The sequence below is a fragment of the Hevea brasiliensis genome, chromosome 16 (assembly GCF_030052815.1).
Source record: "Hevea brasiliensis isolate MT/VB/25A 57/8 chromosome 16, ASM3005281v1, whole genome shotgun sequence".
NCBI classification, from domain to species: Eukaryota; Viridiplantae; Streptophyta; class Magnoliopsida; order Malpighiales; family Euphorbiaceae; genus Hevea; species Hevea brasiliensis.
In genome coordinates this window covers 44853819-44879416 of record NC_079508.1, presented here as the reverse complement: position 1 = coordinate 44879416, position 25598 = coordinate 44853819, and the positions used below count along the sequence as shown (strand labels likewise).

The following is a 25598-nucleotide window of genomic DNA, read 5'->3' as shown; positions in this document are numbered from 1 at the left end:
TTGTGAATCTGTAATAGAATTTCAAGAGGCTTGAGATGAAATGATAAGAAGATATAATATTTCAGACAATAATTGGTTCAATCTTATGTATACAGTTCATGAAAAGTGGAATACCATGTTCACTAAAGGTAGTTTCACTACTGGGATAAAATAATCTCAAAAAAGTGAAAGTACTAACAATCTTTTGACTGGTATAGCAAATATAACAACAAGCCTTACTCATTTTCACTTGCATACGAGAACATAGTTGTAGGTTTGTGTTCAAAGGAGTTAGATGAAGATTTTCGTTGCAAGCATGGTAAACCTGTTACTGCAGTGAAGTATAGTCATATTTTAGAGCATGCAGTCAAAATTTATACATGCAAAATGTACATGTTATTTGAAAAAGAGTTTCTTTATAGCCTTGCAACCTTGCGGAGAGAAGTAACTAATGATGGATTATTTTGCACTTATGAAGTGAAAGAAGAGGCTAATGAACAAATGCACATGGTTCATTTTAATATACTTAATCATCAAATTTCATGCACTTGTAAAAAGTTTGAGTCAAAAGGGATTTTATGCTCTCATGCTTTACGAGTTTTTAGTGTGAGAAATGTGACTAGCATTCCAAATCAGTATATTTTAAAGAGGTGGACAAAAGAAGCTAGGAGAGGAATGATATTGTATGAGAAAAATATTCATTTTCTAGGGAATAAAGAAGAGGTGGAGCTAGTATGGCGCCATTCAATGATGCGTATAGCTAGCAATTTGATATATAAGTGTCAAGGAAATGATAGTACTAAACAAATGTGCCAAGAAGGTTTAATGAACCTTGAAGTCAAACTTGATCATCAATTAGCAAGGTTAAAATTGGGTGAAGCTCATGTTGATGACAATGATGACCATGGTAATGTATACGACTTAAATTATTTTATTTTTATGATAAATTTCTGACTCACTTTTTATAATTGATATGTTGTTATATGTTTGATCTGGTGCACCAAGTCATACCTATGACTTGGTACACCGAGACTATTGAATAATTTCCCTGTTTGAGACACTTCTTGGCTTAAGAAGTAGTTCCTTATTTGTGTCCTTCCATGCATTTACAAATATTTTATCAATATCTCTAACAGCCTCCTCTTTTAACACACCAAATTCTTTCATGTAGCACTCCACACTTGCAGGAGAGTATCCCCGCTTTTGCTCCTCCTTTATTGTGCATGATATATTATTTCAGTTTAAAAAACAAAGAAATCAGATCAGGAGAATATATTTTTTAGTGCTTCTATGCATGCTAGAATTTTCATATATATATATATATATATATATATATATACGTGTGTGTGAAATTAATGATATCTCGTGGCCTGCTATGTCATTCTTCAAAGTTCCAAGTAACTTGGCAGAGTTAACAATTTTTGGGTTACCTCGTATCCATACCATTTCCTTGATCCCTACATCCTTCATTCCAAGGAGGAATGCTGAAGCAAGGACATCACAAGTGCTTATGATTAATCCATTCTGTACATAATCATCGAATGCTGGCACATACGCATTTTTTGCCCATTGTGCCTCAATTATGTAGCCTCTTGTCAATTCTTTAAACTAATAACAGAGGGGAAAAAAGAAAGAAATCAGTTACATATGTTAAATGGGAAAAAAAAATAATAAAGCCATTCAACTTGAGAAAATTTTCTTTAAACTATGCGGGCAATTACGCAAACTCTTTTCCATGAAATATTAAACTAATTGCTCAAAATCAAGGGTCATCCAATGTCTATAAGCGTACTATCCATCAAAAACTATCAAACTAATTAATTAAATGGAAAGTATTATCCAGCAAATCCTACCATCTCCTTGGCATAAGAGGTTTTGGAAGAGCTTCCTTCATTGCCATCATTCTCCGTCTCTTCAAAAAGTTTCAAAAAATTCTTGTAAAGATTTTTCATATACCCGGGTAGTTAATCGTCAATACCATCAACATTGCACCTGAAAATTTGCAGGAAAAAAAATGGTTGGGCTATATTCACTTTTGTATATGTGGTTGTCGCAAGGGATTTTGCAGTCGCCTGAACGAACCCTCACCGAAGTGGCAAAGAGTAAGGAGTCGCCACTTTAATTTTGAGGGAAACTAAAAAAAACCATTTGTGAAGATAAATTGAAATAAAACCACTTCAAAACAGAGATTCTAGGTTCGGGGTCCGTAGACGGGTGGGGAAGGTGTTAGGCACCCCACCTCGTCCCTTAATAAGGGTAAGTAGATTTAACTTTGAATTAGTTAGGAGGGCTTAAATGCACATGTTAATCCTTTTGTCAAAAGGAGATTTTAATTTTTCACTAAATTCGGATCACCCAGATACATAAGTAAATGAGACAACCTTAGTGAATTGACGTCGCATATCATTTTTGGTTTTGGGTTTGTTTTGCATGTAGGTTAAAATTAGGTGTGAGAATCGGATAAGAACTCTCCTCCGATTTCTCTTAAATTCTGAGGGGAGATCGGATAAGAATCCTCCTCCGGTCTCTTTTGGGGTATTTAAAATTTAGGATTGAGGATCGGATAAGAACTTTCCTCCGATCTCTTTTAAGTATTCATTAAAATTTTAGCTCAGGGATCGGATAAGAACTCTCCTCCGACCTCCTTTTTAGTTTGAGAACCGGATAAGAACTCTCCTCCGATACTCATTAAATTGGAGTATTTATTTTAAATTTTAGATTGAGAACCGGATAAGAATTTTCCTCCAATTTCTATTTAATGTTTATTAAAATTTTGAGTTGAGACCGGATAAGAACTCTCCTCCGATCTCTTCGAAATTTGATCGCAGCTGTATATCTTAAAAGCCTAAGTTTAAGAGTTCCGGTATTTAAAGGTGCCAAAGGTCGAAATAAGACTTCTTTTAACTCGTTGGCGTTTTGTGACTAAATAAGGGGCGTCATGCGGGATTTTGCTGATCTCCCCTAAGGTCACTTTATCAGTATCCTATCTGTACCCTTTTTCTTACCTGAGTTTTGATTTTCATTGCGCCTTATGGCATTATGCCGGATCGCCTTCTACGTCAACCTAGTGATTCAATTTTGCTATTTCCCTGACGTGTTATTTAAACCTTCTTTTTTCAAAGACATTTTAAACACAGTTACCTACATTTTGTCTAGCTGTTTCTACGTAACTCGAGACTAGATGACTTACGTTCAGAAATAATAAAGATTAACGAAAGTGTGGGTTAACCAGCACGGGAGTAAACTAGAACATATCTTTTCTTTGTTTTTTTTTAGCGTGACATAAACTTAAAGAAAACAACAGGCATAAGAAAGAGAACAAAGGAAATACGTGAAACGAGAGCTAGACTTAATAAAATGGCGATATTAACACTGACCTGTAGGGAGTCGAGTCTATTGAACTAACTACAGAATCACAGAAAGTGGCAAGATTGCAGGTTGGCAGCCGGAGGACTGTGGTTTGCCTCGAAATGAAGTATTCTTTGTTAAAATGTAAACAGGTCAAAATAACCAAGCTTGAGTGGAGTAGAGCTTAGATAATACGAATGGAAATAGAGGATAACAGAGACAGAAAGTGGGAGTGCCACAGGATAATGAATGAACTGAAAATGAAAAGTTTCAGTATTCCAAAATCCCTTTTGCAAGAAAACACTTCAGAAAACTAGTTTCAAAAGTTTTTTCTACGAAAACTCAAAATAGCAGAGTAACAAACTGAATTAAGTTTCAGAGTTATTCCACTATAGTCACTGCCTCTTGCCTATATTTTTTTCCCCTCCCTTTGAACAGTTTTCAGGTAGATATTCATAGGAATCGGGTGCTCCCCATGAAGGGTCAGGATTTATTTTGAGGGAGATGGAGGGTCTGGATTTTGAAGGACATGATCGGATGCTTGAGAATTAAAGAGAAACAAAATGAACGGCTGAGATTATTCTTCAGAATATTCGTCCTTTTCTTCTTTCAATCTGACGGTCTCAAATCCTCTTGTCCGGAGCGATCTGAGGGCTAAGAGCGAAAGACGCTGGTCTTGTCGTCTTCTCTCTTGATCCAAGGGTTTCGGGTTCATCCTTACAAGTGAGATCAACGGTGGAGATTGGGATGTACAGGACTGTCATGACATACCCTGGCACCTGTCAGTATTGCGGGCGATTCTTAGGCGTTCGGTGGAGATCTCGTCTGCCACGCTTTAACTACCTCGGCTCTGATTCTGATGACGATTATTTGGGATTTGTCTTATTCTTTTTGTCTTCCGATCCCTCCTCCTTTTCGATCTCTCATGCTGATCCCCCATGTTCCGATCTCTATAATTCCGATCCCTAGAGATTGCTCAAATGATGTAATCCGATCTTTTGGAAATAAAGATTTTATTTTATCAATTATTATCTTATTAATTATTTTCCGAGCTCTAATATGATTATTCGATCTGATTCTTTACCTGAATGACACTTATCCGATGTGTAATTCGAAACACCTGGATCTACCGCTCTATAATTAACCGATCTCTTTATGGAATCTTGGGAATATTCGTGAGACGTGTCAGAACAGCTGGCGAGTCCCGCTAACCGATGCGCTGCCTGGAACCTCGTGAGCATTAAATGCTCGGACGAGTATAAATAGGGGTGGGGGGTTAGCCATTTGCTCCTGTATGTCATTTTCAATCTCTCGCTCACAACCTCAAAGTTCTCTCGTTTATTCAAGTTCTTCCGACACCGATCAGACTCCGGTAAGGGCTTTGATCTTCTTTTTAGTTTAAGTTCTTTATTTCCTTTGAAAATGAGCGGTGCCGAGGGTCAGAGAGCGGCGAGCCCTCCTTCCATTCAGTTCTCGTGGTCGTCTGACGAAGAAGAGGTGGTCGGGCCAAGCGCGCAACTAGAACCTCTTAGGGTCTCCGCTCCAGCTCGGGGGTGGATCGCACCATCAAGGCATGCACCTTCTTCAGGGAGGGAGAATCTTCCCATGGATGAGCTGCCATCGATCTTGCAAGAATCCGATCTGCAATCGTTTGGCCAGGAGTACAATATTCGTCCTGATTCGTATGAACTTATCCGGTGTCACAGCTATCACCGAGCTGATTACTTCTTTGAAGAGAATGACTTGGTTATGGTATATGAGGAAGAGTTAAAGGCCGGTCTGCGGTTCCTTCTGGACAATTTCTTCAAGGAGGTCTTAAAATTCCACCGAGTGTGCATCGCCCAAATTCACCCTAACTCGTGGCGGATCTTGGTAGCCTTCCGAGGTCTGTGCCGAGCTAAGGGAATCAGACCTAAGGCTAAGGTGTTCGCGAATCAAGACAGTGCTAACTCGCGAAAAGACGACGAGCATTGGTTCTTTCAGCGAAGCCTCATTGCGGCTCTTCACCGACCGCCTCCTCCCTTAAGAATTGGAAGAACCACTTCTTCATTCTGAGGAGCAAAAATCCGTCCTGCTTCGAGGACTTCCCCCGTAGCTGGTAGCACCAGGGGCCCTTGATTCCGAAGCGCATTACCCTGAACAAAGAGGAAAGCCTAATAGTGCTGGAGCTGAAGAATCAAGCTGCCACTCAAAAGTACTCCTGTTTAGATGCGGTGACTGCCGAGCTGCATCATTGGACGATGGAGTTTATCACGTGCTAAAAGCGCGGGCTTCAGCTCTCTGATCGTGGCATCGGTATTTTCTATTTCTCAGATCTTTGGACCTTATCGATCTCACGACCTCTTTTTGTGTAGGTATGGCGGGCGGTGAATGTTCGATGAAGCTTAAGAAGGAGAGAGATTTCCCGGAAAATAAAGGAGATGAAGCGTTCGGCCCTACTTCAAACTCCAGGCCATAAACCAGGGGAGACGCAAGGAGGCCCGTCCCGACCTTCGGGGCCGCCGATCACTGAAGCTGTCCGATCTCCTCCTCAACAGGAAGAGCCACCTCCACCTCCTTCAGTTGTTCCAAGCACAGAAGGGGGTCGTTCTCGACCTCCTACGAGGCCCTCTTCTCGTGGCGCCCAAGTACTGATTGCCTCCCTAGAGAACAACCGGACCGTTCGGGAGAACCCCGATTTTGCCAAAGTTTTGGGGTCTTCCATCTGCCTTCGGGAGGATCGGGACAGACTGTCTTCGGACAACCTTGACGATATCCTGACTCGATCCATGAGCCTGAATGTGGAGTGTCTGGTGAACCAGCACATAGTTCGGGAAAAGGCTCATCGCCTGGGTAAGGAGATCGAGAAGAAGAATCAGGAAGTGGCTTCTCTTCGATCCCAACTCCTATCCACTCAGGATTACATATCTCAAGTTGAGGGGCGGGCGAAGTTCTATGAAGACAAGCTGGCCGAACAGTCTCATGTTCTGGCTGAGAGGGATCAGGCCCTTAAAGAAGTCCAGGCGCTTCGGGCCAACGAAGCTTCTCAAGTTGCTCAACTTATCGAGGAGCTTAAGGCGAAAGACGAAGAAATGGTGACAGGAATAGCAGGTGCTTATGTGAATGCTCACCAGGACCTCTTAGCCGAACTCCAGAAGCGTTACCCAGAGGAGGACTTCTCTTGGATGGCTGACCTGGCTCCCGGGGGCGAGGGTGAGGATAGTGAGGAGGAGGGAGAGGGTGAGCGAAATGTAGATCAGGCTGGGGGTGATCCCCCAGCCGAATAACTTGTACAAATTCTGAAATGAAATGAAATGAAATGACTCTTTTGTTCAATGAATGGTTGTGATCGGAAAATTTCTAAACACTTGATTGTCTGAGTATATTGAAATAACTGAAAAAGATTATTAACCTAAGTGCGAGAGATCGGAAAACATAATGAGCATGAGATCGATAGGGAATCAACATTAATCGGGACTTGATTAAAATTGGAAATTTGACTTGAACACTTAAGATCGAAATCCTCATTAAACCGGACCAAAACCTTAACTCTATTATTCCTAAACTTTTAAAAGGGAGGTCGACCACGAATACTGGCAGCAGGGCTCTAGTGTTAATTCAATCTCGTTTGACAAGAGAGATCGGGAATATAATTAACTGGTCAGGATATTTGACAATTGGCTTGAGAGATCGGTGAGCGACTTGGCAAGACTTTAGATGATACGAGGGCTTAGCATTGATTCAATTCTCTGTGAAGAGAGATCGGTAATATGGCAAAGAGAGGTCGGAAATGTAGTTGGCTGGCAAAGGAAAATTTAGTGCTAGGGATCGGTTTCAATGTTTATTGATTCTGGGGATCGGCCAAAATATGGTGTCGACAGCTGCCCCTCTTTACATAATTTCTATTAAGGGAAAAATTTCCCGTGTATGAATTATGTAAAGATTTAGACCCGTATTTTGGACGATTAGGTGTCTGAAACTAAAGCATACCTAAGTCAGTGACCTAGGGATCAGCATCAGAAGTTAAATTAAAATCAACTTGGATCAAGGGACCAGAGGTTGATAACTGAAAAGTAAATTGCAGGAAATTAAAATCAACTTAGATCAAGGAACCAGAGGTTGATAACAGGAAATTTAAAATCAACTTAGATCAAGGAACCAGAGGTTGATAACAGGAAACGTAAATTGCAGGAAATTTAAAATCAACTTAGATCAAGGAACCAGGGTTTGATAACAGGAAATTTAAATTGCAGGAAATTTTAAATCAACTTAGATCAAGGAACCAGAGGTTGATAACTGGAAATTAAAATCAACTTAGATCAAGGAACCAGAGGTTGATGACAGGAAATTTAAATTGCAGGAAATTAAAATCAACTTAGATCAAGGAACCAGAGGTTGATAACAGGAAATTTAAATTGCAGGAAATTAAAATCAACTTAGATCAAGGAACCAGAGGTTGGTAACAGGAAACGTAAATTGCAGGAAATTTACAATCAACTTAGATCAAGGAACCAGAGGTTGATAACAGGAAATTTAAATTGCAGGAAATTTTAAATCAACTTAGATCAAGGAACCAGAGGTTGATAACTAGAAATTTAAATTGCAGGAAATTAAAATCAACTTAGATCAAGGAACCAGAGGTTGATAACAGGAAATTTAAATTGCAGGAAATTTTAAATCAACTTAGATCAAGGAACCAGAGGTTGATAACAGGAAATGTAAATTGCACTTACAAAGCAAGCCTAATCCGGACACGAGAAGTTCTTCCCCAATGAAGTGTACTTAACAGAATCCCGAAGGCCGAAGATTAACGGAGGACGAGTTGCAAGACTTGACCTATGACCCCACTTTTCAAATGCTCTTCTTCCGTTTTTGACTTTTTCCCGAAAAATGCCCTTACGGGTTTTCAATTCCCCTTCGTCCATATGACTAGAAATGCCCTTTCGGGTTTTCACCTCTAGTTTTTTTTTAACTCACTTTTTCAGGATGCCCTTCCGGGTTTTCATCCCTATTTCCTTTTATATACCCTTTTCCTGGTCATTCCCTGCAAATCTCATAGTAAAGTACGTGAGGTTATCAATTGTTAGATCCTAATCTTATGGCAAAAATTTTAACTGATTAATAGCGCATTAAATAACGAGATTGCAGAAGAATAATGTTAAAGAATAAATATAAGGGAAGGATAGAAGCATAGGGAATGAAGTAGGACTTTATTACGTTTTAATAAAAACAAAGATAGAGTTTCAAAGAAGAAAGGTACAAGGATAGATCTCACATATTCCTTGTGGCTGGCCTTGGAATCCCTTAACTGCCATTATTTCAAGTTTTCTGGAGCCTCATGTCGTGACGGTTTATTTCCTTTCTCGATCTTATGCTTCTTTCCTTATTTCTCCCTTTTGGTTATTGGGATGCCCTTTAAGGTTTTCACCCCTATATTTTTTTTTTTTTTTTTTTTTTTTTTTTTTTTTTTAGGATGCCCTTCCGAGTTTTCATCCTTCACTCATTTTGCAGAAGGCGCTCTCTCGGGTTTTCACCCTCTTTCCCACATTTTGCTAGGAGCGCCCTTTCGGGTTTTCACTCCTACTTTTTCTCTTCTTTTTTTTTTTAGGCATAGTATCTCTTGACGGTGTCAGCGTTCACAGGCCTTGGAAACTCTTCACCGTCCATGTGGGTCAAGATCAAGGCTCCTCCAGAAAATGCCTTCTTAACCACATAGGGTTCCTCGTAGGTTGGTGACCATTTGCCCCGGGGATCATTTTGTTTTGGCAGCACTTTCTTCAGAACTAGGTCCCTGGGTTGGAATTCGCGTGGGCGAACGCTTTTATCAAATGCTCTAGCCATCCTCATCTGGTATAACTGCCCATGACATGCTGCTGTTAATCTTTTCTCATCCAGCAAGTTTAACTGATCCAACTTTGACTGGATCCATTCTGACTCATCAATCCCTGATTCCTTCAGAATCCTTAGGGAAGGAATTTCAACTTCTACCGGTAATACTGCTTCCATCCCGTAAACCAGTGAGTACGGAGTTGCCCCGATTGAGGTTCTTACAGAAGTCCGGTATGCGTGAAGAGCGTAAGGGAGCATATCATGCCAATCCCTATATGTGACTGTCATTTTTCGGATTATCCTCTTGAGGTTTTTGTTCGCAGCTTCCACTGCTCCATTCATCTGGGGACGGTATGGGGAGGAATTGAGATGTCGAATTTTGTATTGATCACACAATTTTTGAATCTTTGGACCATTGAGATTCTTGGCGTTGTCAGTGACAATTTCATTCGGGAGACCATGCCGGCAGATGATATTGCTTCTGAGGAATTTGATAAACGTGTTCTGTGTGATGTGCGCATAAGATGTTGCCTCGACCCACTTGGAGAAATAGTCGATGGCCACAAGGATGAATCTGTGCCCATTGGATGCCTTAGGATTGATGGGACCAATCACATCGATGCCCCACATTGCGAAAGGCCATGGTGAGACGAGGTTGAACAACTTGTGAGGTGGCACATTTATCGGATCGGCATAGATTTGACACTTATGGCATTTTCGAAAATACTCGATGCAATCTTTTTCCATTGTGATCCAAAAATATCCCCGTTGCATGATTTGCTTAGCCATCATGTGCCCATTGGCATGGGTTGCACAATTTCCCTCATGAGTTTCAAAAAGGATTTTCTTCGCCTCTTTTGCATCCACACATCTCAACAGTTCACCATTGCACCCTCTCTTGTATAGGGTTTCACCACTGGGGAAGTATCCCAATGCTAATCTCCGAAGCATCCTCTTTTCGTTTCGGTTTGCCCCTGGGGGGAATTCTCTGGTTCTGCAGTAGATCAGGATGTCATGATACCAAGGTTTACCGTCAGGTTCTTCCTCAATCATGAAGCAATAAGCTGGCTAATTTCTTACTTTAATCTTCAATGTCTGAATCATCTGACCCTCTTCGATTTGAGCCACGACAGCTAGGGTGGCTAAGGCATCAGCAAATTGATTCTTGTCCCTACTAAGGTGAGTGAAAGAGATCTCTTCAAATTTCTTAATCAGCTCCAGTAAGTACTTCTGATATGGGATTAGCTTGGGATCCTTGGTTTTCCATTCTCCCTTGACTTGATAAATAATCAGGGCTGAGTCTCCATATATTTCCAACTTCCTGATTTTCATTTCGATGGCAGCCTGTAGCCCCATCACACAAGCTTCAGATTCATGACGTTGTTGGTGCGATCAAATCTCAACTTGACAGCTATCGGAAAGTGTTTTCCATCCGGGGATATCAACACAGCTCCAATTCCATTACCAGACAAATTGACAGCTCCGTTGAAATACATTTCCCATACATCGGCTGGCCCCTCTTCTTCGCAGTCCACTTCATTAATATGCTCATCAGGGAACTCAAAATCCAGAGCTTCATAATCTTGGATAGGATTTTCTGCTAGGAGGTCAGCGATCACGCTACCTTTTACTGCCTTCCGGGTCATGTAGACTATGTCGTATTGGGAGAGTATAACCTGCCACTTGGCTATCCTTCCTGGCACGAATGGGCTTTCGAATACATATTTGATAGGATCTATCCTGGAGATGAGCCATGTCTTGTGATTCAACATGTAGTGCTTGAGGCGATTCGCTGTCCAGGCTAATGCGCAGTAAGTCTTTTCTAAGAAAGAGTATCTTGACTCACAATCATTGAACTTTTTGCTCAGGTAATAGATAGCCCTTTCTTTTCGGCCCGTATCATCATGTTGTCCCAAAACACATCCCATCGAGCTCTGTTGGACCGCCATATACAGGATAAGAGGCCTCCCTGCCACTGGTGGAACCAATACTGGTGGGTTTGACAAGTATTGCTTGATTTTCTCAAAAGCCTCTTGACAAACTGAATCCCATTGAGTGGGGTTGTTCTTTCGGAGCAGTCTAAAAATAGGCTCGGCTTTTGCGGTGAGATTGGAAATAAATCTTGATATGTAGTTCAATTTTCCCAGAAAACTGCGCACCTCCCTTTCTTTTCTTGGGGATGGCATCTCTTGAATAGCTCGAACCTTGTCTGGATCTACCTCTATTCCCTTTTCGCTCATTATGAACCCCAACAATTTTCCTGACCTAGCTCCGAATATGCATTTGGCAGGGTTCAGTTTCAACTGATATTTCCTGAGTCTCTCAAATACTTTCCTCAGTACCTGCACATGACTTTCTTCTCCCCCGGATTTGATGATCATATCATCCACATACACTTCCACCTCTTTATGCATCATATCATGGAATAATGTGACCATTGCGCGCTGGTAGGTAGCACCAGCATTCTTCAACCCGAAAGGCATGACCCGATAGCAAAACACTCCCCATTGAGTGATGAAAGCAGTCTTATCCTTGTCTTCCTCGTCCATCGGGATCTGATTGTACCCTGATGCCCCATCAATACATGAACACCTGCCTAATCCCGCAGCATTGTCAACTAACACATCAATGTGGGGGAGAGGAAAATCGTCTTTCAAGCTTGCTTTATTAAGATCCCTGTAGTCAACGCACACCCTAACTCTCCCGTCCTTCTTCATTACCGGGACGACGTTAGCTACCCATTGAGGATATTTGACCACTTCCAGGAACCCAGCGTCATACTGTTTCTTGACTTCATCCCGAACTTTAAGCAGTGTGTCGGGATTCATTCTCCTTAACTTCTGCTTTACCGGGACTGTCCCCGGAATTAGGGGAATTTTGTGTGTCACTATCTGAGGGTCCAAACCCACCATATCATCATAGCTCCAGGAAAATACGTCGAGGAATTCTTTAAGCAGACTGATCATATCTCCCAATTCTTCACTCTCCACTACCTTAAGTTCCCTTTTTACTTCTTCTGTGCCTAAATTTATGGTGTGTGTTTCGTCTTCACAAGGCACTAGGGAGGGTTCATCTTTTTCATTGCTTTCTTCTGTAAGGTCTTCCTCAGAATCACTTGAAGTAATGGCAGTTATGGGGATTTCAAAATTAACCAGAGGAATTTCTGAGTCTATTGGATTATTAGGTGTTAATTGATGAATGGTCCTGAATGAATGAAAATGGAACATATTATAAGGATGAAATTCAAAAGGAAAGAAATGGATTTAAAATGCGCTATTAATTTATGCCATAAGAAAAAGGTCCATTTACAGTATTACACTTGTCATCATGGACAAAATGATCAAGTGTAGATAACCAAAGGTACTTTACTCGAAATTGAGTACAGGGATGTCCTCCGCCGTCCAGTTGTCCAGTTCTTGCCCCTCAGTCACTGGCGAGACCAGAGCTTCGTAGAAGGAACCCAGGTGAATGACATCGATGGACAGGTCATCAGGTGATTCTTCCACATCTGCCGGATTGTCAATGACCGGTTTAATGAATACATCCGTAATTCTCGGGACTACTTTTATTCTCCCGATTTTCTGGTTGAATCTTTGATCTCGAAGTCTGTTTCTCATCCAGAATCACCCATCCGTGAGAGCATCTTCCTCATAACCCAATCCGCAACGGCCTTTCTTCTGGATAGCTGGTATCGGTTCCACGATCCCTTGCAAGGCAGTGCCCAAGCCTTTCCCCTCTTGATACCCATTTCTTGACATTACTTTGGCCACCATAGCCATAGCCCCCTCCTTCCCGGTATCTTGTAACTCAAGGGCCTGGAAAGAACTCTCCAACGACTCCTCGGCCGCTTCCACATAAGGAAGTGATTGCGGCTTGGTGACCAATATGGCTTCTTCACCCCTTACAGTAACGATTTTGCCGTCCTTAATGTATTTTATTTTCTGGTGCAAAGTTGAAGGAACAGCATTCGCAGAATGGATCCACGGCCTCCCCAACAACATAGTGTAGGCCGGCTCAATGTTCATCACCTGAAACGTGACGTTGAAAGTACATGCACCGACTTGGATTGGCAAGTCAATGTCTCCCAGCACCTCTCTCCTGGTACCGTCAAAGGCTCTTACCACCATAGCACTCTGACGTATATACGATTGGTCGACCGGCAGCCTGGCTAAGGTAGCGCTAGGCAGTACATTGAGGGCTGATCCGTTATCGATGAGGACCTTGGCCACTATACAACCCTTACATTTCACAGTTATATGCAGAGCTTTATTGTGCCCTAAGCCTGCAGGGTCTACCTCCTCTTCAGAAAAGGCTACAAAGTTGGATGCCTGGATTTGTTATACTATCTTCTCAAACTGCCCCGGTGTGATATCGGGGTTTACAAAGGCTTGATCCAGGATTCTCGGCAAGGCTTGTCGGTGGACTTCCGAGCTCAGGATCAGTGATAACAGTGAAATTCGGGCAGGTGTCTTCCTCAACTGCTCCACTACATCATACTCACTCTGTTTCATTATTTGGAGCAGCAGTTCTTCCTCTTCTTTATGCTCAGCAGGCTCTACTTCCCCTGCCTTCTCAACCCCATCTTCTGCATTCTTTGATGACTCTCCCATCTTTACTTTCCCTTTTCTTTTTTCTTTTTCTTCGTTCACGTAACACCTCCCACTTCGAGTTATGAACTCGACTTCTTGCTCATGCGAGGAGGATTTTGTGGTAGTGACAGGTTGAGGATTATTCTGGGGAGTAGCACTGGTGGTAGGTCCGGCATAAGTCATCTGAAAGTGTTCATGAGGAGTGAAACATAGCTTAGGAGGTGCCGGGGGTGAAGCAAGGCTAGGAGCCGGTGTACTGCTTAACGCTCCTTGGGTGAAGACTTGGAAATTGTAGTTCCAAGGTATGGCATGGGTGTTGGTAATAGGGAGCTGAGATGGGGCTCAGATAACCGTTACTGGCGGCGAGGCTACTGGGGGTGAAAAGGTGATTCTGGGTTTGGAGGTAGAAGCATTCTGGCTGTATCTAGTGGTGTTCACTCCCTCCTCCATCTTCGACCTTGTCTGGCATCTCAGAACCTTGAGAGACAACAAGTTCAGGACCTCTTGTTTGAATCCCTCACAATCCCGCAGCTCATGATCGGTTGCCCCTCCATGATAAGGACACCCCGTACATTCTTCTACTCCCGTTACCTGAGGGCAAAGGTAGCCTTCCCTCATTGCCACAGCAAAAATTTTTTAAAGTAAGGAACCAGCTTGTCTACTTCCGGTGTTGATCCTTGTCTATCAGACTCTATCATATTTACACCACTTCCAGCATTATGGTTAGGCAGTGGGTTTGAGGTAACATTGGGGAGGGAACCATTTTCCTCGATTTTCAGCCACCCGTTTCGAATTAAAGCGTGCACTCTCCCCCTGAGTGCACCACAGTTATCAGTTGAATGCCCTTGTGCCCCTCCATGGTACTCACAACGGGCAGTGGCATCATACCACCTAGGGTATGGCGGCTGGATCGGGTCTAGGGGAACTGGTACGATTTGGTTTATACCGACGAGGTATCGGTATATTTCACTGAGTGGGAGGGGAAGAGGTGGATCAGGGTTTCTTGGGGGTCTTGGGTTGTTTTGTGGTGGTCTTGGTTGAGCAGGAGGAGGAGGTGGTCTTGGTTGGTAATTTGTAGGTGAAGGGTATTGTGGGCGTGGGTGTGGATAATTAGGGAAAGGAGGTGGGATGTTGGCGACTGTTTGGCCATGAGGGGGAGGATATGGCCGATAATTGTTTTGAGGGAATGGGGAATAATTATTTTGACGGGTGACGGAATGCACATCACCATCCTTCTTCTTGCCAAAGCTGGTAGTCTTTTTCGCAGGGTTCTCAGCCAACTCCTGCAACCGTCCCATTCTCAGATTGGCCTCAATTCTTTCGCCGGCCTATATGATGTCAGAAAAGCTGTTGGAAGTGTTCCCAATCATCAAGTTGAAGTAGGGAGCCTTCAAAGTCTCGATAAATAGAGAGCATAGCTCATTATCGGTCACCGGGGGATGTACTTCTGCCGCCTTTTCTCTCCATCTCTGGGCATACTCCTTGAAGCTTTCCGGTCTTTCTCGCACTGATTTTGAAGATCCTCCTTGTGGGGCCACATCGCAGTTAAATTTGTACTGCTTTAAAAAGGCCTAGGCTAAATCCTTCCAGAGCTTGATGCCTCTGTCTAATCGAACGCACCACCTCGTGGCTGCTCCAGAGGCTCGTGAAAGAAGTGGATTAACGATCTGTCATCATCGTCATAGAGGACATCTTGGCAATATAGGTGGCCAAATGAATTCGAGGGTCCGAATTCCCAGTATACTTGTCAAAATCGGGGACCTTGAATTTGGGCGGCACCACCACATCCGGTACTAATCTTAGTGATGCCACGTCAACTAAGCCATACATATTCAAGCCCTCTATAGCTCTCAATCTCTCTTCCAGAGCGGACAGCTTCTCATTTTCTCTCATCTTACTTTCTCCTCCTATTGTGTGAGGTACTCCCCCGACTGGGAAATGAGGGGTAGAATGAATTGGAGGGTTCGGGACCGAAAGGGATGGTTCGACATTCGGGATGGTAGGGTAATAAGAGAAAGGAGGTTCATTATTTAGTGGAACCGGATTGACAGTGACCATCGGATCCTGGATTGATGGCTGGAAAGTGAAAGAGGTTGAAGCGTAGTGAGAATCAACGGTTGTAGGAGGTGGGGGAGGTAATGGTAGGTTAAGGTCTGAAGCTGGCTTATTTTGGGACATCTCCCTCATCAGTTTCATAAGTTCTGAAACCTGGTCTTTTAGTTTAGACACTTGCCCCTGTAGGTTCTGTACTTGTTCCTGGTCTTCCATTAGTTTTCTTGTTCGAGATCTTGTTAAGTACACTCGCTGGGGTTGAATCGCGTGCTTGGTCAGACTTGCCTTGTTCGAAGCAATGTTGTTTTTCTGTAGGGAGGCAAAAAAAGAAATTTTTAGTGAATTTTGATCAAAATTAAATAGGGTCCTGATGTGGACGAAGGATACGATGGCATTTGAGAGCCAGAAATGAAATCTGTTGAAGGATAACTGCATCACTTTTATCATGGCATCGTTCAATAGTCTGACTGTGAATGATCGGATTGAATGCGTATTTATGATACCTGTCCATATAGCGCATTCAATTTTTCATATAACCCTAGCGAGGGAGTTCCTACGGGAGTCATATTATTCATTCACAAATTTGCTAAACAATGATCCAAAAATCATTTCATTAACTGAATAATTTGTACACCGTATTCTTTACATTGGCCTAGGCTCACGGAGGTTCTTTATAATGAGATGACATTTTCTGAGATACTCATATAACCTTTCTTCTTGTTTGGCAGGGTTGAATGCTTTTAGAGCATACTCGGATTCAAGTAAGAGTTCTTGCTTTCCCTGTGCTATTGTTCTTTCCAGCTGGTCCACATTCTCTTTCAGTCCTTGATAGAGAGTAGCTTGTTTTTCTTTCTTCTTCCTTTCCTTGGCACACTCTTTCAAGATATCGTTGATGAGTAGCGCCTGTTCTTTTAATTCGAGCTTCTTCTTTTTGTTTTCCTGTTTATACTCTTCAACGAGTACCTCTTGGTATTTCATCTTTTCCTGAAGCTCACTATTCTGTGCTTCTACCTCTTTCATTACAGCGTGGAGAGAGTTTTTTTCCTTTTCCCACTGTATCTCTTGCTCTTCAAACCCCATCCTTTCGGCCCTTGCCTCTTCCTTGAGTCTTCTCACTTTTCTTTTAAGTTTCTGCTATTGGTCCTCCAACTGCTTTATTTGCTCTTGCAGTTGTGAGTTTCGGTATTTGCCTTTTGTAATGAGTCATCCAGACGGTTATCCGCTTCTTCTAATAGGACATCTCGGCGCAGGTCACTGTCTTCGAATTCTACAGTTGAGTGTTCTCGGTCCCTGTTAGCCCTCCATTCAAGATAATCGCGTGTGGCACTTGGACCTTTAGGCGACCTTTCCATCAGAGAGATGTTTTCCCAGGATCTACGAGCCATTTTCAACCCTTCCTCTTCTTTGAGCTCGTGGTAGAAATGACCTTGGTGGTATTCTTTACTGTCGATTCTGGTCTGTGTCGAGCCAAACTGCCTCATTACCAACGCCGGAGTGTAACTTGTGTACCCGGTTACTCCGATTAAGGATACCGATTGATTACCTCCCGTACCGATCAAAATGGGTTGGCCTGACGTCCACAGCTTCCTCCAACAGTAGTCATGGCTATTGAAACTCAAAATCCGTTCCCGCTACTGCTGTTCATTCTTCTGGACCGACATTAACCGGTCATCTTCTCGATGGGAGGCTGGTCAAGGTACCAGGTCAATCCTTTGGTCTCCACAGGACACATGTGGCTGATAATCCAGAGGTATAACAATTGAGAACAACACTTGATGGACCCTTTACCCTGTTGTCTGCAGTAGGTAAGGGTTAATAAGGTCTCCGCAAGAATTGCTGGTATCAGATTGACCTCCTGCCTTTCTACCGCCTAGAATACTTCCACCGTGCTGCAGGTTATGATTCCTAATGGTCCCGGGAACAAAATCAAGCCGTAGATTCCCAATGCGAGTGCTACTGAAGCTTGATCCCACTGTTTCTCTTGGAGGAATTGATCTAACCACTTCTTGAGGTAGGTCCAATACCATCCATGCGTGTTCCCTTTGACAGTTTCTTTTGACTTTGCTTCCTCCGAAGGAATACCCAACAAATGTGTTAATCGTTTCCAGGTCTGCCTATGCTCAAGGTGTAGGTAGATCCGATTCTGTGTTGAGTAAGGAATTCCTAATAATGCCTGATATTCTTCCATGGTGGGAACCGTATCAATATCATTGAAAGAGAATACCCCGTACTTTGGATTCCAAACCGACAGCATGGCCTTTAATGCCAGGATTTGGACCTTGACTCGCATTAAGGTTGCAATTCTCCCGTATTTCTTTTCAAATCGTGCCTTGACCTGATCGGGAAGCGACCTCCATCCATTAGACAGACCCTCGAGACCGTTCATTCTGACCTCTATTTTATTCAGATCTAATGAAGGTAGTAAGCTAGCGTGTGCCTTGGAAACATCATTTTGCGAGGGTACTGGACTATGAGCTGATTTGGACCAAAGTTTAGCATTCTGAACCTTTTCTGCCGACTGACTCGAGGATGCCATGATAAAAATGATGCCTATCCTTTTACAGACTCTTGGTTTGGTAATGCCTGCGGGAAAACTCGTTAGCAAGATAAATTAGGGTAATTTTGAATCATACTGTTGACAGGATGACACGTACACATTTATCAAAGTAGGAAAATGTGTAGGTGTTTTAGTAGAATTCAAGATTACCCTCACAAAAATGAACAAAAGGAAATTAAAGCAGAACAGGGTAAGAGTAAGTATGCCCCTTTTTGTCCTATAATAGGGAGACTCCTGATATCGGATGAGCGCTACCTATTTGGATAGTTCTATCTTATAAGGTAGTTTACTACGGTTTTCAGCTATTGTGATAGTTTAGCTCAAGGTCTAATTTTCTAAAAGCCACAGGTTCCCAAATTGCCCCTACTGTAAACAGTAGAGCCCCATTCTACCCCCATGATATTATCGGGAAAATTCCACGGGTATCACAGTGAATAGAACGAGTTTCAATTTGAGCAGAAGCCTTCACGGATACTAACGGGGTAAAACCCACGGGTACCGCTACATGACCCCCTCCTATTTTCCTAAAAGGGTAAGAAAGCCCGGGTATAGGGCCAAAGTATGTGAGGACATCGTGTGAGTATTCAGTGTGTGAAGGGACGCATTTACCTCTTCCCAATATAGGGGGATTTTTCTTTTTTTTTTCCTTTTTTTTTCAAACAATAAGCGCTGTAGGGAATAAAACAAGCAAAACAAGTAAAACAGTTAGCGGAATAACAATAATTAACGTATAAAATATTGCCGAATGAGCCCACTATAATTTGATCGGAAAAAATTAAATCTACTTTTGGACCTCTAGACCGGGGTTAAGTCAATTTCCCCAGCGGAGTCGCCAAGCTGTCGCAAGGGATTTTGCGGTCGCCTGAACGAACCCTCACCGAAGTGGGAAAGAGTAAGGAGTCGCCACTTTAATTTTGAGGGAAACTAAAGAAAACCATTTGTGAAGATAAATTGAAATAAAACCACTTCAAAACAGAGATTCTAGGTTCAGGGTCCGTAGACGGGTGGGGAAGGTGTTAGGCACCCCACCTCGTCCCTTAATAAGGGTAAGTAGATTTAACTTTATATTAGTTAGGAGGGCTTAAATGGACATGTTAATCCTTTTGTCAAAAGGAGATTTTAATTTTTCACTAAATTCGGATCACCCAGATACATAAGTAAATGAGACAACCTTAGTGAATTGACGTCGCATATCATTTTTGGTTTTGGGTTTGTTTTGCATGTAGGTTAAAATTAGGTGTGAGAATCGGATAAGAACTCTCCTCCGATTTCTCTTAAATTCTGAGGGGAGATCGGATAAGAATCCTCCTCCGGTCTCTTTTGGGGTATTTAAAATTTAGGATTGAGGATCGGATAAGAACTTTCCTCCGATCTCTTTTAAGTATTCATTAAAATTTTAGCTCAGAGATCGGATAAGAACTCTCCTCCGACCTCCTTTTTAGTTTGAGAACCGGATAAGAACTCTCCTCCGATACTCATTAAATTGGAGTATTTATTTTAAATTTTAGATTGAGAACCGGATAAGAATTTTCCTCCAATTTCTATTTAATGTTTATTAAAATTTTGAGTTGAGACTGGATAAGAACTCTCCTCCGATCTGTTCGAAATTTGATCGCAGCTGTATATCTTAAAAGCCTAAGTTTAAGAGTTCCGGTATTTAAAGGTGCCAAAGGTCGAAATAAGACTTCTTTTAACTCGTTGGCGTTTTGTGACTAAATAAGGGGCGTCATGCGGGATTTTGCTGATCTCCCCTAAGGTTACTTTATCAGTATCCTATCTGTACCCTTTTTCTTACCTGAGTTTTGATTTTCATTGCGCCTTATGGCATTATGCCGGATCGCCTTCTACGTCAGCCTAGTGATTCAATTTTGCTATTTCCCTGACGTGTTATTTAAACCTTCTTTTTTCAAAGACATTTTAAACATAGTTACCTACATTTTGTCTAGCTGTTTCTACGTAACTCGGGACTAGATGACTTACGTTCAGAAATAATAAAGATTAACGGAAGTGTGGGTTAACCAGCACGGGAGTAAACTAGAACATATCTTTTCTTTGTTTTTTTTTAGCATGACATAAACTTAAAGAAAACAACAGGCATAAGAAAGAGAACAAAGGAAATACGTGAAACGAGAGCTAGACTTAATAAAATGGCAATATTAACACTGACCTGTAGGGAGTCGAGTCTATTGAACTAACTACAGAATCGCAGAAAGTGGCAAGATTGCAGGTTGGCAGCCGGAGGACTGTGGTTTGCCTCGAAATGAAGTATTCTTTGTTAAAATGTAAACAGGTCAAAATAACCAAGCTTGAGTGGAGTAGAGCTTAGATAATATGAATGGAAATAGAGGATAACAGAAACAGAAAGTGGGAGTGCCACAGGATAATGAATGAACTGAAAATGAAAAGTTTCAGTATTGCAGAATCCCTTTTGCAAGAAAACACTTCAGAAAACTAGTTTCAAAAGTTTTTTCTACGAAAACTCAAAATAGTAGAGTAACAAACTGAATTAAGTTTCATAGTTATTCCACTATAGTCACTACCTCTTGCCTATATTTTTTTCCCCTCCCTTTGAACAGTTTTCAGGTAGGTATTTATAGGAATCGGGTGCTCCCCATGAAGGGTCAGGATTTATTTTGAGGGAGATGGAGGGTCTGGATTTTGAAGGACATGATCGGATGCTTGAGAATTAAAGAGAAACAAAATGAACGGCTGAGATTATTCTTCAGAATATTCGTCCTTTTCTTCTTTCAATCTGACGGTCTCAAATCCTCTTGTCCGGAGCGATCTGAGGGCTAAGAGTGAAAGACGCTGGTCTTGTCGTCTTCTCTCTTGATCCAAGGGTGTCGTCTTCTTTCAATCTGCCCTCCTCCCTTAAGAATTGGAAGAACCGCTTCTTCATTCTGAGGAGCAAAAATCCGTCCTGCTTCGAGGACTTCCCCCGTAGCTGGTGGCACCAGGGGCCCTTGATTCTGAAGCGTATTACCCTGAACAAAGAGGAAAGCCTAATAGTGCTGGAGCTGAAGAATCAAGCTGCCACTGAAAAGTACTCCTGTTTAGATGCGGTGACTGCCGAGCTGCATCATTGGACGATGGAGTTGATCACGGGTGAAAAGCGCGAGCTTCAGCTCTCTTATCTTGGCATCGGTATTTTTTATTTCTCAGATCTTTGGACCTTATCGATCTCACTGACCTCTTTTTTGTGTAGGTATGGCGGGCGGTGAAGGTTCCAGGAAGTGGAAGAAGGAGAGAGAGATTTCCCGGAAAATAAAGGAGATGAAGCGTTCGGCCCTACTTCAAACTCCCGGCCATGAACCAGGGGAGACGCAAGGAGGCCCGTCCCGACCTTCGGGGCCGCCGATCACTGAAGCTGTCCGATCTCCTCCTCAACAGGAAGAGCCGCCTCCACCTCCTTCAGTTGTTCCAAGCACAGAAAGGGGTCGTTCTCGACCTCCTACAAGGCCCTCTTCTCGTGGCGCCCAAGTACTGATTGCCTCCCTAGAGAACAACCGGACCGTTCGGGAGAACCCCAATTTTGCCAAAGTTTTGGGGTCTTCCATCTGCCTTCGGGAGGATCGGGACAGACTGTCTCTGGACAACCTTGACGATATCCTGACTCGATCCATGAGCCTGAATGTGGAGTGTCTGGTGAACCAGCACATAGTTTGGGAAAAGGCTCATCGCCTGGGTAAGGAGATCGAGAAGAAGAATCAGGAAGTGGCTTCTCTTCGATCCCAACTCCTATCCACTCAGGATTACATATCTCAAGTTGAGGGGCGGGCGAAGTTCTATGAAGACAAGCTGGCCGAACAGTCTCATGTTCGCCGAGAGGATCGAGCCCTTAGAGAAGTCCGCACGCCGCCAACGAAGCTTCTCGTGTCGCAACTTATCGAGGAGCTTAAGGCGAAAAGACGAAGAAATGGTGACAGGAATAGCGGTGTGCTTATGTGAATGCTCACGGGACCTCTTAGCCGAACTCGAGCGTTACCTGAGGAGGACTTCTCTTGGATGGTTGACCTGGCTCCCGGGGGCGAGGGTGAGGATAGTGAGGAGGAGGGAGAGGGTGAGTGAAATGTAGATCAGGCTGGGGGTGATCCCCCAGCCGAATAACTTGTACAATTTCTGAAATGAAATGAAATGAAATGACTCTTTTGTTCAATGAATGGTTGTGATCGGAAAATTTCTAAACACTTGATTGTCTGAGTATATTGAAATAACTGAAAAAGATTATTAACCTAAGTGCGAGAGATCGGAAAACATAATGAGCATGAGATCGATAGGGAATCAACATTAATCTGGACTTGATTAAAATTGGAAATTTGACTTGAACACTTAAGATCGAAATCCTCATTAAACCGGACCAAAACCTTAACTCTATTATTCCTAAACTTTTAAAAGGGAGGTCGACCATGAATACTGGCAGCAGGGCTCTAGTGTTAATTCAATCTCGTCTGACAAGAGAGATCGGGAATATAATTAACTGGTCAGGATATTTGACAATTGGCTTGAGAGATCGGTGAGCGACTTGGCAAGACTTTAGATGATACGAGGGCTTAGCATTGATTCAATTCTCTGTGAAGAGAGATCGGTAATATGGCAAAGAGAGGTCGAAAATGTAGTTGGCTGGCAAAGGAAAATTTAGTGCTAGGGATCGGTTTCAATGTTTATTAATTCTGGGGATCGGCCAAAATATGGTGTCGACAGTGGTGATTGAAATTTTGTTATGTATTCCATGTCAAGTTCCTATAACCTTTCAAATGCAGCTGTAAAACAATAGAGCTCATCCAGTGTTCCATATGCGTCGTATGTGTCATCTAGCACTGTCTCCACTTGCAGATACTTAGCAATCATCAACCGAGAAGCACCAAACTTAGGCTCGCAAATGCTTCCAAGTGCCCATACATAGGCCTCCACAATTCTATCTCTTGTATGAGGATGCTTGTGCGTAACATTAAAGTCTCTCGACCACCTGACAATATAACATAATTCAATTTATGTTAAATTTATTAATCTATACACTGTGTGTGCATGTGAAACAAAATTTACCTTGAGAGAATGGCTAGCTCTTGTCTATATAATAATTGAATTCGATTGTAGTCCAACTTTGCAAACTTCAGCAGGGTTTCATTGCGAGACTCCTCTTTTTCGTAAAAGGATATATATTGGTGAATCTTTAGTCTTTCCATGCTTTGATGGATTGGCCACACCAGAGAATTCTTTATATGTTCAGCAAGATGGGGGCTTGCACCTTTCGGCTAGAGTTTCCAGGTATTGCTTTGTAAAAGCAAGGGCTTCATCTAAAATATCTTCTCCATGCACACATAGAAAGCTAGCTTCGTATAAGCCAAGGAGGCTTTTCACATCATTGGTGATGGCTTTCTTGAACCCTCCATCATTGTCTTTGAATTTGTTAAAAACATCTGATTCAGGATGATCACCCACATCACATATTAATCTTCTTAATATTGACAATATTTATATACAGACACTCACCACAAGTCACTTTATGACCATGTTGTCCTAAGATCCGAAATAGAAGTCCCGCAACTTGAAGGTCATAGTCATTTTCATGGAGGAAAGTGGGAAGAGCAATGAAAATATGGTTTCATTGTTCTTCAATTTCATTCTCATAATAATATGACACTCCAAGGCAGCATAATATATCAATAAATTCAATGTTTTCGATTAATCCTCCTGTAGATTGCATTATATATCTTTCACCTTTTCTTTAAATATTTCCACCTCTTTAGTAAGCGATTCAAACTCCTGCACGGACATTAGTTGAATGACAATTTAACATCATGATTAAGAAGAAAAATATTATCTATTAATTATAAATATGATAGAGATATGCCGAATCTTGGAAGGATAAGGAAGCAAAAGAGCAGCACCAAACGCTGGAGGGAAAGTTTGCCGATGGACGAAAATGGTCTTGCTCAATTTTTGCTTGAGTGGCCATTTTCCTGCAAAGCACCTGCTTGCTAATTAAAACAATTGATCACTTGCTTGTGCCTACCCTAAACGGAGAAAAGCAACGCTATTTATAGAGAGAATGCCAACATTTTTTAGTCATTTGTCCGCCCATAGCTGTCATTGTCAGTTTTTAGTTTTTTTTTTTCTTTTAATTTTTTAAACATTTTTATTGTCAGTTTTTAGTTTTTTTTTTCTTTTAATTTTTTAAACATTTTATATATATATATATAAATGATTATATATGTAAATATGAAAATACAATCACAAGGAGAAAATGTATTGAAATTGTGGGAATTAAATAATTACGTTAAAAGCTTAAAGTGGAAATTACAAAAAATATCATGTGGTTTCACTTGTTTTCAGTTCAAGATCCATAGTTCATTTTGTGACAAAATGGTACCTTGAGATTTTACACTATTAGCAAACTAAGTGAATTATTTAACTCTTGAAAATAGTCAGAATCTAAGATCCATTCCTTTCAGAATACTATGGAAAAACTTATGCATTTTCTCTTTGGAAAGGTCTATTTGTTAGTTCTAGTATTTTATGATGGCCAAGTCTCTAGGCTAAAAGAATTTGACACGATGTCTAGAAGTGCTAGGGAGTTTGGGGGGGAATTTCAGTGATGTTGACTACTGCAAGTGCATGAATCATTCAAATAGTGTAAAAAAAGATATCGTTCCCACGAAGAGTTGTTTTTTCAGTTGAATTTTTGATGTAAAATGAACAATGTTAAAATTGTATTTTAATAAAAAAAAAAAAGAAATTTGGGAATTTGAAGTTTAGGGTATAAAAATGTAAAACTCAATTCAAACAACGACTAATTTAATAATTGGCTAAATAAAGAAATTGAGAATATTAATGATAAAAATTAATAAAATGAGATTAAACTAAACACTAAAAAGTAAAATTCAATGCAACAATTGTAAAAAGACGATTTCGGAGTTAAGAGTTCATATTCAAGTCAATTTGGGATTTTCTTAGCTAGCCTAATCTATGAAATTTTTGGATTTAAATGGGACCAATTCTAAAATCCTTTAAAATCTCTTTCGAGTGAGTCAAAGAGTGCCTTGGTTAATTAAATCATACTTTTATGAAGTTTAAAATTAACCAAGACCCATAAGCTTCTTTAATCAATCTATTAAGCCCTCTTAATCCTTAGTCTATTTCTAGATCTAAGCTAATTAATTCTAATTTCTTGATTATGTATCACTTAGTCTTCTCCTTTCAGTCCTTCGACCAAAGATTAAGAACATAACTTAATAGAGCCCTACTAAGCATGTAAATAAGCACAT

General features: G+C 41.6%; 1 pseudogene; it reads right to left on the bottom strand.

Annotated features, from left to right (window-relative positions):
• Nucleotides 1-1198: 1198 nt before the first annotated feature.
• On the bottom strand, nt 1199-24414 carry LOC131168988 (probable terpene synthase 8; annotated as a pseudogene).
• Nucleotides 24415-25598: the final 1184 nt, after the last annotated feature.